This window comes from Rhinolophus ferrumequinum, chromosome 6 (genome assembly GCF_004115265.2).
Source record: "Rhinolophus ferrumequinum isolate MPI-CBG mRhiFer1 chromosome 6, mRhiFer1_v1.p, whole genome shotgun sequence".
Lineage (NCBI taxonomy): Eukaryota > Metazoa > Chordata > Mammalia > Chiroptera > Rhinolophidae > Rhinolophus > Rhinolophus ferrumequinum.
The window spans coordinates 23,459,216-23,476,292 of record NC_046289.1 but is presented as its reverse complement, the minus strand read 5'-3'; the positions used below and the strand labels follow the sequence as shown (position 1 = coordinate 23,476,292).

General features: G+C 39.6%; 1 protein-coding gene across 1 annotated transcript in view; it reads right to left on the bottom strand.

The window, feature by feature from the left end:
• The window catches only part of TMED10 (transmembrane p24 trafficking protein 10), a 36,348-nt gene that overhangs the window by 18,440 nt on the left and 831 nt on the right, over nt 1-17,077 (bottom strand). The gene's annotated exons all lie outside the window — the stretch shown is intronic.

Sequence of the window (17,077 nt, the reverse complement as noted above, 5' to 3'; positions counted from 1 at the left end):
TGTAACGTGGAACACAGAAGTAGTGGCTTCATTATATTAAACTGGATGTTCTAATGCTGTTTGTAAAACAAGATCCATTTATAGGTGAGACTTTAAATATGAAAATTAAGTAGCACACAGATAAGCTTATATATTTAAAGTACTTTAATAACACTAGTTATTGCTGAGTAGTGAGATTCCTTCTTTATACTTTTGTTTTCTTTCTATTTTCTACAAAGGCATTTCATTTTTGGGAAAAACACAATAACTAAAGAATAGTTATCAATAAAATGGGTTTATTAAGACATTTTAAATAATAAGTTGACAAAAAAGACTTTATGACATCTTCTAAATTCCCTAAAAACAACAGCAGTAGTATTAATCAAGTACCTTCTACCATGACTAGTGAGGATCACCCATTACTTTGTCAAGCATTTAAAATGCCTAGATCTGTGCTGGTCACTGGGGATAAAAGAATGTGTAAGATGGTTCCTATTTGCAAAGGGCTTAAGAGTCTAAATGAGGAATGGAATAAGAACTGACACTTCACTGCATTGTGAAAAGATGCACAGCTTTCCCAGAGTTTGGAGGGTCAGGAAGTATACCATGGAGCTGAGTCCTCAAGGATGAGGTGCAATCAAAAGAACTGAGGTAAAAACATTCAGGTAGAAGAGACAGCAAACATGAAGGCCTGGGATCCAGAAAAAAAACAAAACAAAAACATGGTATCATCATAATACTAATCGCTAATATTTATTGAGTACTTAAGTGTCAAGTACTGTGCCAAGCGCATTATATGCATTTTAATTTAATCTTCACTATAACCCTATAGGTAAGGAGAATTGTTTCTCCCGTGTTCCACAGGAGGAAACTGAGACACAGAGAGGTTAGGTGGCTGGGGAGGTACTGACCAAGTCATGTAGAACTACAACACCACGCTAAGGAGTTTAAACTTCATTTAGTACACAGTGGAAAGGCAACAAAGACTCTGAAGCAAGAGTGACTGATCTTATTTGCAATTTAGAAAGATGTATCTGATAATACTGCGAGGACAGACTCAAGAAAGATAATGCCAGAGGTACGAAGATGGGTTAGGACACTATCCAATGCTCCAGGTTAGAAAAGATGAGGGCTTTGGGTATGGAGAAAAGGGGGCACATTTTAGGGATTGTAAGGAGGAAGAGCTCACAGGACAAGACCAAAAAGTAAATGCCCACAAGGATCCAGACATAATTGAGTCTAGGGGACCCATCTAATCCACAGGGTATGGTGGACAGCGTGGCAAACAGGATGCGACCGTCTCAAGGGAGAAGACAGTGACTGTCCTCGCAACCAGGTTTTCAGATCATACAATTTTTCAAAAGAATCCAGACATTTTAACTTTTATTTGCAATCTTCTAATTTTTAAATCCTCACAACCAATCCCAACATTTGAAAAACTATCTCAAGGTCAAACAAAAGATGTTTGTAGAACCTAGTTGGGGGCCACCAATTTTGACCTCTGCAAAGGACAGGAAGAAAGCTGACTAAAATCACAAAGAACTGCTGGGCAGCAACTGAGGTCTCAGCTGAGATCCTGGCCCATGGATTTCTAGTGGCACCACCCAGCAGCCAGGATGCAAGAGCAAAGAAAAAGGCTTGGGGTTGGGGTTCTGCAACTGAATGGTTTGGAAAGCAAGGGGATTAAGGAATTAATACTATGAAATTTACATATATAATCTTCAATCCACACAATAATCCCATAGATGGTTATAGTACCCCCAGTCTTATTATCCCCATTTCCCTGATAAGAAAACTTAGGAACTTGTCCATTATTATAGAGTTAATAAATTATGTGCGTGGATTTGAAGCGATCTAAAAACCCATGCTCTGTCCATATTGCATGTTGCCTCCCCACAAAAGGAATGTCCGAAAGAAGTGGAATGCACAGAAGCCAAGAAAGACTAACGGAATCTGATGGATTCTTTGGGTCAGCACACGCAGAGCCCGAGAGTCCCTTGGAGTGGGAACCAGCACTGTTCCGTCAGCATTACCCGTCGTGGAGGGCTTAGCAGGCAGCTGCAGGCGGAGGCCTTCAAGTCAGCAATAACCGATAGATAACCGGCAAACATTTAGCCCTGAAGATTCCTACAGGCCTCTAGCTCGTGCTTTTTTTTGAATCATCAAGTAAAGGAAAAAAGCCTAACAAAGAACTACTTCAGAACCTTGGATACACAATATTACCGGGCAAAAAGGTCTGGGAATGAATCAAATCCCAAAGTAATGTGTAGTCAGTCACCAGTGTGGCACCACTCTTCCTTTCTTCAGAATCTGTTTGCCCATCAGATACTCATACTTTCCCACTCCCCAGTCCCCAAAAGCACAATGACAATTTTTAAGAGCAAAAAGGAAGCTCAAAAATACAGACTGTAGGACTGACAGACTTTCACATTTCAAGTTGATTTAAAAATTAATTTGGATGTGGCTCCTATGAATAAAATTGCAGAAATTGTGGAAATTCTCCAAGACATATCTGGATAGAAATAAGCTTCCAGATTTGCTCACTGCACTAGTTTAATGCTTATGGGAGAAGGAAAGGATTATAGGTTGCTAGAAATGTTTAAATATAAATGAAACGAGTAGAGGACAACAGGGGATAAGCATCAAGGGTACAATGCTGAACAGTCATCACGGATGTCATTATCTCCACTGTCAGGCAAGGAAAGAAGCCAGGTCTCGGACAAACAATCCAACTTAAGCAGGCTTACAAGATTTGGCACACATATGCCCAACCATCTTATTTCCTAGAAGAATAGCTTATGATCTCTTTGTATTCTCCTATGATATTAAAAGGTTATTCAAAAAAAGTATTAATTTAAGGACAGGAGCTTATCTAGATGATAAAGGATCCGAGATGCAGATCAGACAACTCTCACTAAGGCAATGGCAAAAATCCTTCATGGAGTAATTTGCAAAATGACTTAAGAAGTCTGCCATGTTTTTCTGAAAGACTCTGGTACAATTCACACCTCCAACTGGTACTCAGAAGGGATAAAAACTGTTTCAACTGTCCTGTTTTGCGTTGTACTGAGGAACCCCAATCATGGTAAAACCACTTTCTTTCTTGGTTCTTTCTGTAACATCTGAAAATGTATTAAAAATTCATTCTAGGGCAAAGACTCAAATGCTTCACAAGAGGCTTAAGGCCAAGGACCCCATCACTGCCCGAACCTTTCATCAGCATGAAATTTACCTCCCAGAAACTGTGTATGATGATCGCAATTCACTCAGGGCCTCTACATTTTATACTATGTATAAGTTGACAGAAGTACATGAGAGTATTTATCCAGATATTTGGAAATCCTTGCAGGCAACTTGACAACTTAACCTTCATGTTAGGCTCTTATGGACCGCTGGGCATTCTAACAGATCCTAGAATTTTTTTTTTGAAAACCAGTAGGTTTCCCATGTAGTTCATAACTTTGCAGCTACTTAGGAGCCAAACTACTGATCTTACAGGGAAAAAGATCATATGCCCTAACCTCAACATAATTACGTAAGTCAGCAGGTAACTAAAATTAGGGAACAGAAAATTGGGCCAAGCTCAGTGACTGGCCAGAGCTGGCAAAGTCTGACAGGCTGGAATGATGGTTTTAAATTTCCTTTAATTAAAATGTTCTGATTACAGATCACCTTCAAAGGTCATCTGGTTTCTCAAGAATTGAGAGATTTTATTTTTTTCTTCCTTAAATTCTCCTAGACACCACCTAGATAGTCTGATAAATAACTGCCACTTTTACCTACTATGACAGCAAGCCCTTAAAGGATCCCTTTCTGCGCTTTTAACAATAAAAAACATTATAATATCTATTGTAAAGTTCTTAGCTAAACAAGAGTAATACTAAAGCCATAAAATTTGTCCATATGACATCAAGCAATGGGAAGTAATAAAAATTTGTTTCTAGATAACACCTTCTGAAGAAAAGTAAACCAAAGTTCACAACATAAAAAGCAGGGGAGGGGCAGCCAGTTGGCTCAGTTGGTGAGAGCGCAGTGCTCCTAACACCAAGGTCACTGGTCCGGATTCCCACATGGGCCAGGGAGCTGCACCCTCCAAAACTAAATTGAAAACAATGATTTGACTTGGAGCTGATGGGTCCTGGAAAAACACACTGTTCCCCAATAGAATTTTTTTAAAAAGTAGGGGGAAAAGTGTTAACTGTATGTGCAGAGTAGCTGATCTCCAGAATATGTGAATACACTGAAACTGTCAAATAAGTGAGAATACAGGTCACATAGGCGCTATCAAGAACCTGAATTGAGGGGCCAGCCCAGTGGCTCAGGCGGTTAGAGCTCCATGCTCCTAACTCCGAAGGCTGCCGGTTCGATTCCCACATGGGCCAGTGGGCTCTCAACCACAAGGTTGCCAGTTCAACTCCTCGAGTCCCGCAAGGAATGGTGGGCAGAGGCCCCTGCAACTAAGATTGAACACGGCACCTTGAGCTGAGCTGCCGCTGAGCTCCCGGATGGCTCAGTTGGTTGGAGCGCGGCCTCTCAACCACAAGGTTGCTGGTTCAACTCCCGCAAGGGATGGTGGGCTGCGCCCCCTGCAACTAGCAACGGCAACTGGACCTGGAGCTGAGCTGCGCCCTCCACAACTAAGACTGAAAGGACAACAACTTGAAGCTGAACGGTACCCTCCGCAACTAAGATTGAAAGGACAACAAGTTGACTTGGAAAAAAAAAAAAAAGTCCTGGAAGTACACACTGTTCCCCAATAAAGTCCTGTTCCCCTTCCCCCATAAAATCTTAAAAAAAAAAAAAAAAAAAACAAAAAAGATTAAGTGCTCTCAAAAAAACAGAAAAAGAACCTGAATTGAACAAATGACATCTGCACAATAAATGTGACTTTAAGTTTTCTGGAAGCCAAGATTAAAAGACTAACAGAGAAACAAGTTGGGTCACGTATCATTTGTTTTCTGATGAAAGCTCACAAATTTATCTTCCGAGATAATTTTCCTGGAACTAAACATGAAGAACAATTATCAGGAAGGTCCTTGTAGAAGGGCTGTGACCAATACCAGACTCTCCATTTCCAACCACTGCCTTGCCGAAGCTACGAATCCAGTTCACATGGGTGCTCCTGCTGCCCCTCCACACCCACGTGCCTGACCTGCTGCAGAGGTGGGGCCTGAGGAACCAGGTGAATGGTCCCAGGCCCTGCTTGCCTGCCCGGTGTAGCACTACCACGTCTCACCCCATTCTAGCTCCTCTTGCTGCTCACAGAAGTCCCAGCCTTATTAAAGTTGCAAGAAGGCTAGGACTACTTTTGGCCACTTGCTTGCTACAAGTGTGTTTAAAAAAAAAAAAAAAGTGCCAGGAAAAGATGTCTTAAAATTAATAGGGGTGCCCGGTTAGATCAGTTGGTTAGAGCGTGGTGCTAAGAACATAACAACACCAAGGTTGCCGGTTCGATTCCCACATGGGCCACTGTGAGTTGTGCCCTCCTTAAAAAAAACACAAAAAAAAACAAAAAACAACAACAACAACAACAACAAAGAAAACCACTAATAATACTATCCACCCAGATCTCGATTCCTAATACCATTCTTCAATAAAAGGAATCAGGAGAAATGGCTGATCCCAGAACTGAGGTTGGAAACATGTAAGATGAGCCTGGAGCATCTTATAGTGCTAAAAAGTAAGAAGTGTTCAAAATACAAAACAAAACAAAAACCAAGAAAGAGAACATGTCAAAGGGACACAAGAGCCAAATGAAAGAGCTCCCAACAGCCAAAGCTAAAATAATTTGAGTAACAAAATTAAGTAGTATTGGGTTGTAATCCAAAGTATAAAATAAATATCCATGAATCCATACTGATATAAGTTAAACAAACAAACAAACAAGGAAGAGACAAGTCTGTGCAGAAGACTCTAATTCATGTGGAAACAGCACCCTCAACCAAGTCAAGTCTCAGTCCCCACTCCTTAAATATGAGCTACATGCACAGTGACTTCCTTCCAAAGAGCACAGTATGGAAAAGGGAAAACAGTAACCTGGCAGAGGAGAAACCTGATAAACGCTACCTCAGCAGATGATCAAGGTCATAGCAACAGTAATAAACCATGTTGATCGCATTCGCCCTTGATATGATGTGACGAAAATGCCATTTTATGTCTGCAGTCTTCCTCCCCCAAACCTATAATCAGTTTCACCATGAGGAAAAACATCAGATAATTCCCAATAGAGGGGTATCCTATAAAGGACTTGACCAGTACTCCTCAAAACTCACAAAGTTGCCAAAAACAATTAAGTCTGAGAAACTGTCATACTATAAAAGAGCCCTAAGAGACATGACTAAATGTAATATATTCCAGGATGGGACCTTGGAACAGAAAAAAGGACATTAGGCCAAAATTAAGGAAATCTGCGTAAGTGTGGACTTTAGATAATAATGTGTTAATACTGGTTCATTTGGTGTGACAAATGTACCACACAAACCTGTTAACAGTAGGGGAAACTAGATATAGAGTATATGACAGCTGTACTATCTTCATTGTCTTTCTGTAAATCTAAAACTGTCCTAAAATAAAAAGTTTATTTAAAAAATACTGTCGAAAAGGATTAAGTCAAACACACATACATATATACACACACACATCGCAATTCTCAAATTTACAGTCTACTCAGAACAAAGCAAGCAAACGAGCATTTTCACATATTTTTTATGAAGTATTACGCAAACTGTGAATTTGGACAAGTCTATACAGCTACTCTTGTAAAATGACACACGATCCATGGGGGAGGTGGCAAGTCTGTGTCTCCCTATTGGTACAGGCCACACACTGCTTTCATTTGCTGAATCAGCTCCATATCCTACCAGTCCAAGAATGTGTTTTTAAAAGAAAAACACTTCTTTTCCAAGAGACGGCAATCAGCTAGCGGCTTTAGTGTAGTTGGTAAAAATCTGAAGATGTCATTTCCTTCAAAAAGGCTCCTACCTGCTCTCTGTCTTCCTCGTGGTTATTCAGTCTGTGGTATAATACTGAAAAGACAATGTGCACATGTTATTTTAAGGATAACCACCCATCTTGCAGCTCCTGAATGATTAACCCAGGAATTCAGAAACAGCCAGTCCCTTGTGGGAGCTCTACACAATGAATAAAAATGAACTGAAACAGAAACACGTAGCCTTTTCTCCCTTTGAGAAACGTACAGCACAGTAGTCAGACTAAAGGTTCTAGAGTCAGACCTCAGGTCTGTGTTCAAGTAACAACTGTGCCACTTACTAGCTGTAAGGCCTTGGGTACGTTCCTTACCCTCTCTGTGCCTCACAAGCAAAATAAGGCCAATAGTATGAACTTCATGAGACTACTGTAAAGATTAAATTTAATGCAGGTAAAGTGCCGGGAACAGTGTGTGGAACATGGTAAGTAATCAATAAATGTTATGATTGTCATTGTTAGCATTCTTGTTATTACAATAACTGGGTGTTAGTGATAATTCAGAACTCCACAAACATTTAGGTCACTAACTAGACTTCCAAACTAACAGCGCTAATAGATGGTAAAATCAATAAAGCACACTACGTTGACTAAACCCCAGGGATGATTAGGGCCCAAATGGTTATTGCATGGAAACAGAAAGAAAAAGACAGGTGAACTCTCAAGGCAGCACCAGCAAGATTTAGAAACTGAAGGGTAACAAAATGCCTAACAGAGCAGGTCTTCAATGAAAACTCGAGCGGCTAACAAGGGAAAGCAAGAAACACAAGATGACTCCAGTATTTCCTGCATGTGTTTTCTAACCTAATAAGTAATAAACTACATGAAGGACCAAAAGACACTAGGTTGGGGTGAAGGAAGACAGGATGTGTGTGCCAATACACTGACCAGGAGTTGTGGGTCTATGCGCTTCATTTGGTTAAGAGTTCACAAGAGACTCTTACACCACAGAGTCTATTACTGGGAGACATAAAAGAGCAGGGAAAACACCAAATCACTGTAGTTTTAGACTAGGAAAATAGTAGTATCAGCAATACCTTCAAAAGACTACAAGTCACCACTGTTCTCGAACATAAGGTACACAGGAAATTCCATGGGCATAAATGAATTTACCCTGATCTTTCAAATGAGCACGTACCAAGCCCAAGTCTATCAACTGCATCCCTGAAATCAAAGGATCACATCTAGATTTAACCCAGAACAAAGTCAAATTTAGGCCACAAGCAGCATTTAGCAATACTAAATTCTTTCCAATTTCCAACACAGTTCAGCGATGGCACAACACAGCACCGAAGTACTGCTTAAAGAGGCTTGGAGAAGTGTTCACAACTAGAAAGGGAAAATTTCCAGGCACTGCTATGATTCTGGATAGAGGCTCTCTTCCTGCTTCTATCAGCATGTGCTACATTATCTCAGCAGAGGCCCTACGTCACACTTGACTGGGGGTGGGGAGAGCTGGGGAAAGAGGAGAAGGAGGAAGGGAGGGGAATGAGAAGGAAAGACCAGTTGTTGCCCTAACAATACCACTGCGGGGGTGAAGCCAGATCAAATGTTTTTTTTCATACTGTTCCAAAGTTATTTACGGTAAAAACCTCCAGCATGACCCTTTTAGGCACAAACAAAGCCTTGTTCTTTCTTAACAACTAGTCCCTTGATTTTCCTACACGTTATGCAGAACAATGAGGTTGGGGCACAGGATAAAGCAGATGACATCAACCTCCCTCAAGTCAGAGGCTTGTTTGGGAGCCCAAATTCTGGTTTGTGGCCAGCTGGCTGACTTCACAGAGGGCTCTACTGTCCAGACTGCCAGGCTGCGTATGCGTATGGGGGCAATGGCTCAGGACCAACCACCAGTCAGCAATTCACACAAGAAACACCATAGAAACACTGCCCTCCCCACTACATTACCTCTATAAATCCGTTTTCCTAGAAACTAGACTCAGTCTTCAGAAGTCATCCTAATGATATGGTGTAACAATTTCAAATTCTAAGCAGCCCCCTTTCTCTTTATCAGTTCAAAACAGAGATGGCTAAGGACAACTTCATTGAATAGGAGAGATTTAAATGATGTATCATATTGTTTAGTTTTTATGGAGAAGGAAACACACGGTCAAGTTTAATTTGTTTTGTTTTGGTTTTTGGTGCTTTTTTATTAAGGAGGGCGCAGCTCACAGTGGCCTATGCGGGAGTTGAACTGGCAACCTTCATGTTATTTAGCACTATGCTCTCTAACCAACTGAGCTAACCAGCCACCCCAAGGTCAAGTTTAATTTAAAGCTAGAAATTTTGGATATAATACAGAAAGAAACTAGATTTTAGTACTATTAAATGTTACTGTAACATTAACCTTAGCCTTCTGTTCTAAAGGCTTCTGTACTAAGTCATCTATTTATTGACCTGTTTCTAACCCACTGGACAGTAGTCACATCAAATGTAAATTTGAAAGAGACATATTCCTCCCAACAGAAAGAGATCAGCCCTCAGTACAGACACCATAATAATAAGCTGATATATAATTGTTCCAAATAAAATCATCTCAAAACTATACCATATATACGAAGGGTACCAAAAAAATGTATACACATTTTAAGAAAGGAAAAAACCGGATTAAAATTGTAATACAATGAATGACGCTAACATTCATTTGATTAACGCCATCTTTTGAGCACACGTCATACTACACATTGCTACCGCAATTCAATTCAACTTCAAAAAATAATACATAGATGACATCTCTTAAAATGTGTATTTTTTTGGCACCCCCGGTATATACATATACAGCTACGTACACATATATGTATCTTCTATCTTTTCATACAGCTTTTTGTGTGGGGGGAGTTATAACTTTTTCCAACTGCTAAAATGCTTCTTGTAATTTTTAGGCTGAAATTGTGATAGGCCTATGACTCAAGGCTGAACTCTTCAAATGATCTGTTCGGCCTTTCTCGTCTATAAGCTAACTGGGAAAGATCGGGACCATAACTGCCTATATATGCAAAAAAAAAAATCTCATTTTAGCAAAATGAATTGTTAATTAGCATTAGCACTCTTGAAAAATGGCAATGAAAAAAATTAGACCAACTAGATTATTTGGAAGAAGGTGAAAAAGTATAAATGACTTAAATTATTACTATCAAGCTTTTCTTTCTAGTGATGATTACCGTATTTTGCCGTGTATAATGTGCACTTTTTTGCCCACATTTGTGAGGGAAAAATAAGGATGTGCATCATATGTGGGTAGTACTAATTCCGTACCTATACAAACGTTCTAATTCTTTTATTTGTGCTTATGAGTTAAAAGTGTAACACTAGAAATCAATAATGATATTCATATGCAAAATAATACTCTGGAATATGATAATAGGTTTTGTTGAACTTATGACAAACTTGCAACGATGAGGAGTTCTTGGCCTTCTACTGTGTTTCCCCGAAAATAAGACCTAGCCGGGCCATCAGCTCTAATGCGTCTTTTGAAGCAAAAATTAATATAAGACCCAGTCTTATATTATATTACTGTGTTTCCCCAAAAATAAGACCTAGCTGGACAATCAGCTCTAATGCGTCATATTTATAGTAAAATAAGACCGGGTCTTATATTAATTTTTGCTCCAAAAGACGCATTAGAGCTGATTGTCTGGCTAGGTTTTATTTTGCGGGAAACATGGTATGATACGTAAATCTCGTAAATTGGTTACCAGTACATAAAATTTCTCGTACCTTGTATCTGTTCTTGTGTTTGTAATTATTTGTTACATAAAATTTATTATACCATAGTTAAAAAGTAAATGCTAAAATTCTTTTATAATACAAAATCAAGTACCTAAATGTAAACAAATAAAAAATTGAATTAAAAAATTAGAATGAAAGATTTTTCCCTCTGAAAGTCTGGGCCAAAAACATGGTTGCGCATTATACACGGGAGCACATTACAACTGGCAAAAGACAGTATGTCCTCACAGTTGCTTTCTCTTTTTCTGTAATCTATTTCCAAAGTATAAATCACCCTTAGACAACAAATCATCTCATCCCCTACAATTAATTAATCCCCCAATTTTCACTATTAACAAGCATTCTAAATAATAAGTGACACTGGAACCTATTAAACTATTATGGCATCATCTAGTCTTAATGCAAATGTGGTTTTCAATTCAAAATCAACGAGATTCTGAGTCCCTACAACAGGCTTTTATTATGAACCTGAAGCAATGAGGAAATGTCTACCTTCACTATGAATGATAAATCGATACTTCCTGCTTAATTGTGTGCAACAAAGTCTTTAAATATGATACTATTTAGCCATTTAGCCTGGTTTAGCCTCATTTTGTGAAATGAGTAAGAAAGGGTGGTATGGATCAACTCAACTGGAAATCGCAACACAAAATACATCTCAACAGAGGCCTGAAGGAGAAATCTGCAGCAGAGCCCCTCCCACCCATTATTTCAATCCTTCTCTGTTCCAAGAGGCTTTCTCTGACTACTCAAATACTCTTTATCCCTTCAATCACTCCCTACCCCTACTGCATGATTTTTCATTATGGTACTTATCACTACCTCAAACATTGTGTGTATTTTTTAAAACTTGCTTTTTATCTGTTCCCCACCAGAGTTTAAGGACCTTGTCTGCTGTTAATCTCTATATTCCCAGCTAGGTCTGGCATATATTAAATATTAAGTATTTATTGAAGGAATGGGAGAATCACAAACAAAACACTCAGAATTCCTCTTATTAAAATATTCTTTATCTGGTCACTGCAACGATATTTAGGGCAGGAAGTCAGATTAGCAATTCAATTTTCATTCAATAGAGGAAAGAAAAGACTACTAACAGCTGGCCCACCATAATGAAACCTGTGCAATAAAGCACCCATCTCTTGGTCCTTCTAACAATTCTATGAGCTCTATCATCCCCACCTTACAGATAAGGGGCCCAAGGAGAAGGGTCAAGTAACTCCCCCAAGACCATACTCCTTGTAAGTGGTGGATCCGCTGGGATTTGAAGTCAAATCTGGTTCTTAATCCAGGCTCTTTCTACTACACCACGGGGCATATCAATAAGACAGGCATTTAACTCACTTGTACAATGTGCACATAGAACACGAAACTAAAGACACAACAACGAATAAGACATTGAGGACTTCACAAAGCAAGCACCTACTACATGAAAAGTGCCACGTCAAATAGGACGCAATGGAAGCAGATGGGAGGAGTACAGGCAAAGACTGGTCCCAATTAAGAGAACATTGTGTTCAAAGAACTGCAAGGTGTTCAGTACCACTAGATGGGAGTGGGAGGACCGAAGTGAGGAGGAAGGGAGTGGGAAAGATCAGAGATGAGGCTAGGACCGTGGCAATTCATTTGTTCATTCATTACTTACGTTGAGGTCCTACTATATGCCAGGCACTGTATTAGACACAGGCATTTCAATGTTGAATGAAACAGTCTCTGCTCAGGGCACTGACAGTCTATCTGAGGAGATGGGTAAACAAAGAACTATAGCATAGAGTGATATATAACACTGATGTATTGATTGGACATCAGGGGCTCCTGGGCAGGAAGAAGGTAAATTAGGTCAAACAAGGCACTACATTCCAAAGATCCTTCTAAGAGAGACTGTCTCATTCAGAGCAACAACTAAAGCCAAGCCCAGTTGGCCAGGTTTTGCACTACACAAAGTCTCCAGTTCTCCTTCTAACCTCAACACAAACCACAGCTGCTTGAACCAGAGGTAGACATATGACCAAAGAGAAGACCTAGAAAGTGGCCTGGCAGAAAAGGAGCTGAACCAATCAGATTCATGCATTCAGGAGTTGCACTTCAGAAGCTGAAGTGATGCATAGAAAGAATTCTTGAGGCAGAGTCTGGACCACAAGTGGTCAAAATTTAAGAGAAAGCAGAACTAAGTGAACAGATACTACAAAAAAGGTTGTAAACTGTGGTAAGGGGTTGGATCATGCCCACAAATGTATTCTGTGGTCTGCACTGTATATTAAATTTTTGAAAATGACACCTAGCTTGTGGTCTCTAAAATATCACTCCCCACAAAAAGGAACCAGAACTCCTTGGAGGAATAGCTGCTTCCAGATCAGACGTTGGACATACAAAAGATGAGCCTAGGCCATCTTATTGTTCCACAAAACAGGGAAGCTATCAAAGCCTAATGGGATTGTGTCAAAAGAACATGGGAGCCAGAGACAGTGTGAGCATAAGGAACGAATGCAACTGACTAAAACAATGAGTCTAAAAACTGAAACAAACAACAACAAAAACATGGTCTCAGAATAATAGTTAACTCTTTGGACTACACTGCAAATGACAGACAACAATTCCTTACTCTGAAAAATGTCAATTAAAAGGAATGAATTCTGCATTCTTCCTGCCTTTCCGGTGTGAATTATAAATTTTAGGGTGACCAAATGGTCTTAACTGATGAATTCTTTAAGAATAATTCCAGCTAAAAATATGGAAGGAATAACAAAATTAGAAAATCATTTCACCACCTTAATGAAACAAATTCACACAACAGTCATCAATAGATTCTTAAGAGAAAAAATAATCGGAAGCTTTATAACTGAGGCTTCAGGTTGTTACCACGCTGGTAGGCAAAGTAATGGCATCTCCTCCCAAATGCCCACATCCTAATTTCTAGAACCTGTGAATATGTTATCTTACATGGCAAAAGAAATTTTGAAGATGGGATTGAATTAAGGATCTTGAGATACGAAGATTACCACAAGGATCCTTATAAGGAAAAGAGGGGAAGCAGGAGAATCAAAAAAGGAGATGACAGGCAGCCGGATGGCTCAGGTGATTAGAGCGCGAGCTCTCAACAAGGTTGCTGGTTCAATTCCCTCATGGGATGGTGGGCTGTGCCCCCTGCAACTAAGATTGAAAACGGCGACTGGACTTGGAGCTGAGCTGTGCCCTCCACAACTAGATTGAAGGATGACTTGGAGCTGATGGGCCCTGCAGAAACACACTGTTCCCCAATAAAAAATTAATTAATTAATTTAAAAAAGGAGATGAGATGATGGAAGCAAAGGAGGGAGAGATAGGTGGGAGAAAAAGATTTGCAGATATTACGTCACTGTGGAAGGGGTCACCAGCCAAAGAATGCAGGTGCTCTCTAGAAGCTGAAAAAGGCAAGGAAACTAATTCTCCTCTAGGGCCTCCTCATAAAATGAGAAGGAACACAGCTTACTGACACCTTGATTTTAGGACTTCTAACCTCTAGAACTGTAAGACAAATGTGTGTTATTTTAACTCACTACGTTCGTGGTAATTTGTCACAGCAGCAGTAAGACACTAACACACACCTGAACACACTGATCAATCTTAGCAGCACTTATGGGGCACAAAAAGTACTACTATGTGGTCTGCCATGAGGCCACATCAAACACACAAAACCACCCAGAAAGAGAAACCTGAATCTAATTACATCTTCACATTTGATTTCTTTTGTAAGAAACATGGGGGACAGGACTGGTTAAACGACACGTCAAGGAAGCAAACAGACAAATCCAAAATGAAGGCCATTCTTTAAGGACAACTGACTCCAACAATACAACCGCAAGCATTAAAAAGGGAGGGAGAGTGGATTGTTCTAAAGAGACTTGAGAGATAAAACAAATTAATTTCAAATAGATTTTTTAAAATTTATTGGGGAATATTAGGGAACAGTGTGTTTCTCCAGGGCCCATCAGCTCCAAGTCATTGTCCTTCAATCTAGTTGTGGAGGGCGCAGCTCAGCTCCAAGTCCAGTTGCCGTTTTCAATCTTTAGTTTCAGGGGACACAGCCCACCATCCCATGAGGGAATTGAACCAGTAACCTTGTTGTTGAGAGCTCGTGCTCTAACCAACTGAGCCATCAGGCCCCCCCTCCTGAAGCTCCGCGGCAGCTCCTTGTCTTCAATCTAGTTGTGGAGGGTGCAGCTCACTGGCCCATGTGGGAATTGAACCAACAACCCTGTTGTTCAGAGCTCGCGCTCTAACCAACTGAGCCAGCGGGCCGCCCCTTAAATAGATATTTTTGAGACAAGTGAAGAAATCTGAATATGAACTGGGTATTATTAGATGGCATTAAGGAATTATTGTTAATTTAGTGAGGTGTGATTATAACCACATAACACTGTGATTATGTTCATATTTTTTAAGAGATTCATGTAGTATGCAGGACTGAAATACCATGATATCTGAGATTTACTTTAAAACAATTCAGCATAAAATGAGCAGGGGGAAGAAGCAGTTAAGATGAACCAAGTGTGGCAAGATCTTAGAAACTCGATAATGTGTATGTGGTGGACTGACCATACTCTTCTCTATAAAACTGAAAACAAAACAATGCCAGAACCAATTTGAATTAGTTGGTACATTTAAAAAATCAGGAGCTTTCACATCAAAATCTGGATTTCTGACTTCATTTGAAAAAGCAAATATGACAACAAGGCCCATGTCAGAGATGAGTACTGACCATTCCATGTTAACCGCTTCCACTGCTCCCAAGTATCCCCATTTATCAGCACTGCTACCGTTTTTGCTTATACCTAGCCCAATTCATTCAAGTTACGTACTTGACAATTGGGTTTAGGAGCCCAGGAATAGTCTGATTAGCTGGTTAGTAGCAAGAGAACAGAGCAGACAAGATGGGGCAACTGAGTAATGACAAAATGCTACCATGTTTCCCGGAAAATAAGACCTAGCCGGACCATCAGCTCTAATGCATCTTTTGGAGCAAAAATTAATATAAGACCCAGTCTTACATAAGACCCAGTCTTATGTAAGACCGGATCTTGTAAGACCGGATCTTGTCTTATTTTAATATTTTAATATAAGACCGGGTCTTATATTAATTTTTGCTCCAAAAGACGCATTAGAGCTGATGGTCCGGCTAGGTCTTATTTTCGGGGAAACACGTTATGTAGATAAATAGACTCTGCTGTTAAGGCCCCTTCCACAGTTTTGGATACAGATATAATTCCCAAAAGGCCATGCTATGCTATGCTTCCTGTATTTATTAAGTGCTTACTAGAAGCAAGGCAGTATGATTGACATCTGGAAAATATGAACCTGAAAATATGAAAATTCCTGCCCTCAGGATACTAACAGTTTAATAAGGAAGACAAGGTATAAACATAAGTGGTTACAATGTAAGATGAAAATGAGGGAGTTTAGGAGACTGTTCAGGGTAGCTTATTATGTGAAATGCAAAATGGGGAGTGACAAAGTATATAAAGCTTCAGGAACAGACCATGAGGAGCACTGCAGAGCCTGTTGGGAAATTTAAACTTTATTGGTTGAGCAATAGTAAGCCACTAAAGGGTTTTAAAATATAAGTACAAATCAGAGGGGGCAACACTGGAGATGAGAGTAAAGTCTCTTTCACTGCTCAAATTCTATGCACTACATCCTTAGAAGAGCCAGAAGCATGATCCCCAAAACACTGTACCTAAGCCTCCAAAATTGTGTCACCATGGCATTCTTGGCCAGGCATTAGTTTGGTACCTGAAGAGAATAATAAAAGGATGGGTCACTGAGCAATAGCCCTGAAAATAGTTTGTGTCTCCCAAATAAAGTATAAATAAATTGCATCTATTACCACTACTAGGTTCCAATACCTTAAACATCAATTATGGTCATCCTATGCCTAAGTCTATTAAAAAGTAAAAATGTTTTTTCCTATTTAGTCTAAGACCCATTCTGTTAAAAACAAAAACAAAACCACATGCTTACTGTAAATGAATAAAATTACCTAAAACACAATCAATCTCGACTGATATCAAATTATATTAACGTTTCAAAAATTGCTCTGGTCATCCTAATGGCAAAATGGGAGCAAACTGGCATTATGGTAGTAGTTGTCACCATCCTAGAGTATCGTTGAAACATAAAACTTAGTCAAGTCCAGACTCTGGGGTACTAGAAAATAAAGGACTAGAGACTGAGACCATTTAGTGACCAGTGATCAACGTTAACCAATCACAAATAAATTACAAATAAAAAGGAGAGAATCAAACTGCAGGACTTTTCTTTCACCTTACTCAACTCAAACTAAGAATCAATTCCAGCTCTGACACCAGTTTATTCTACTACCTCTCTGAGCCTCAGTTTCCTTCTGTGT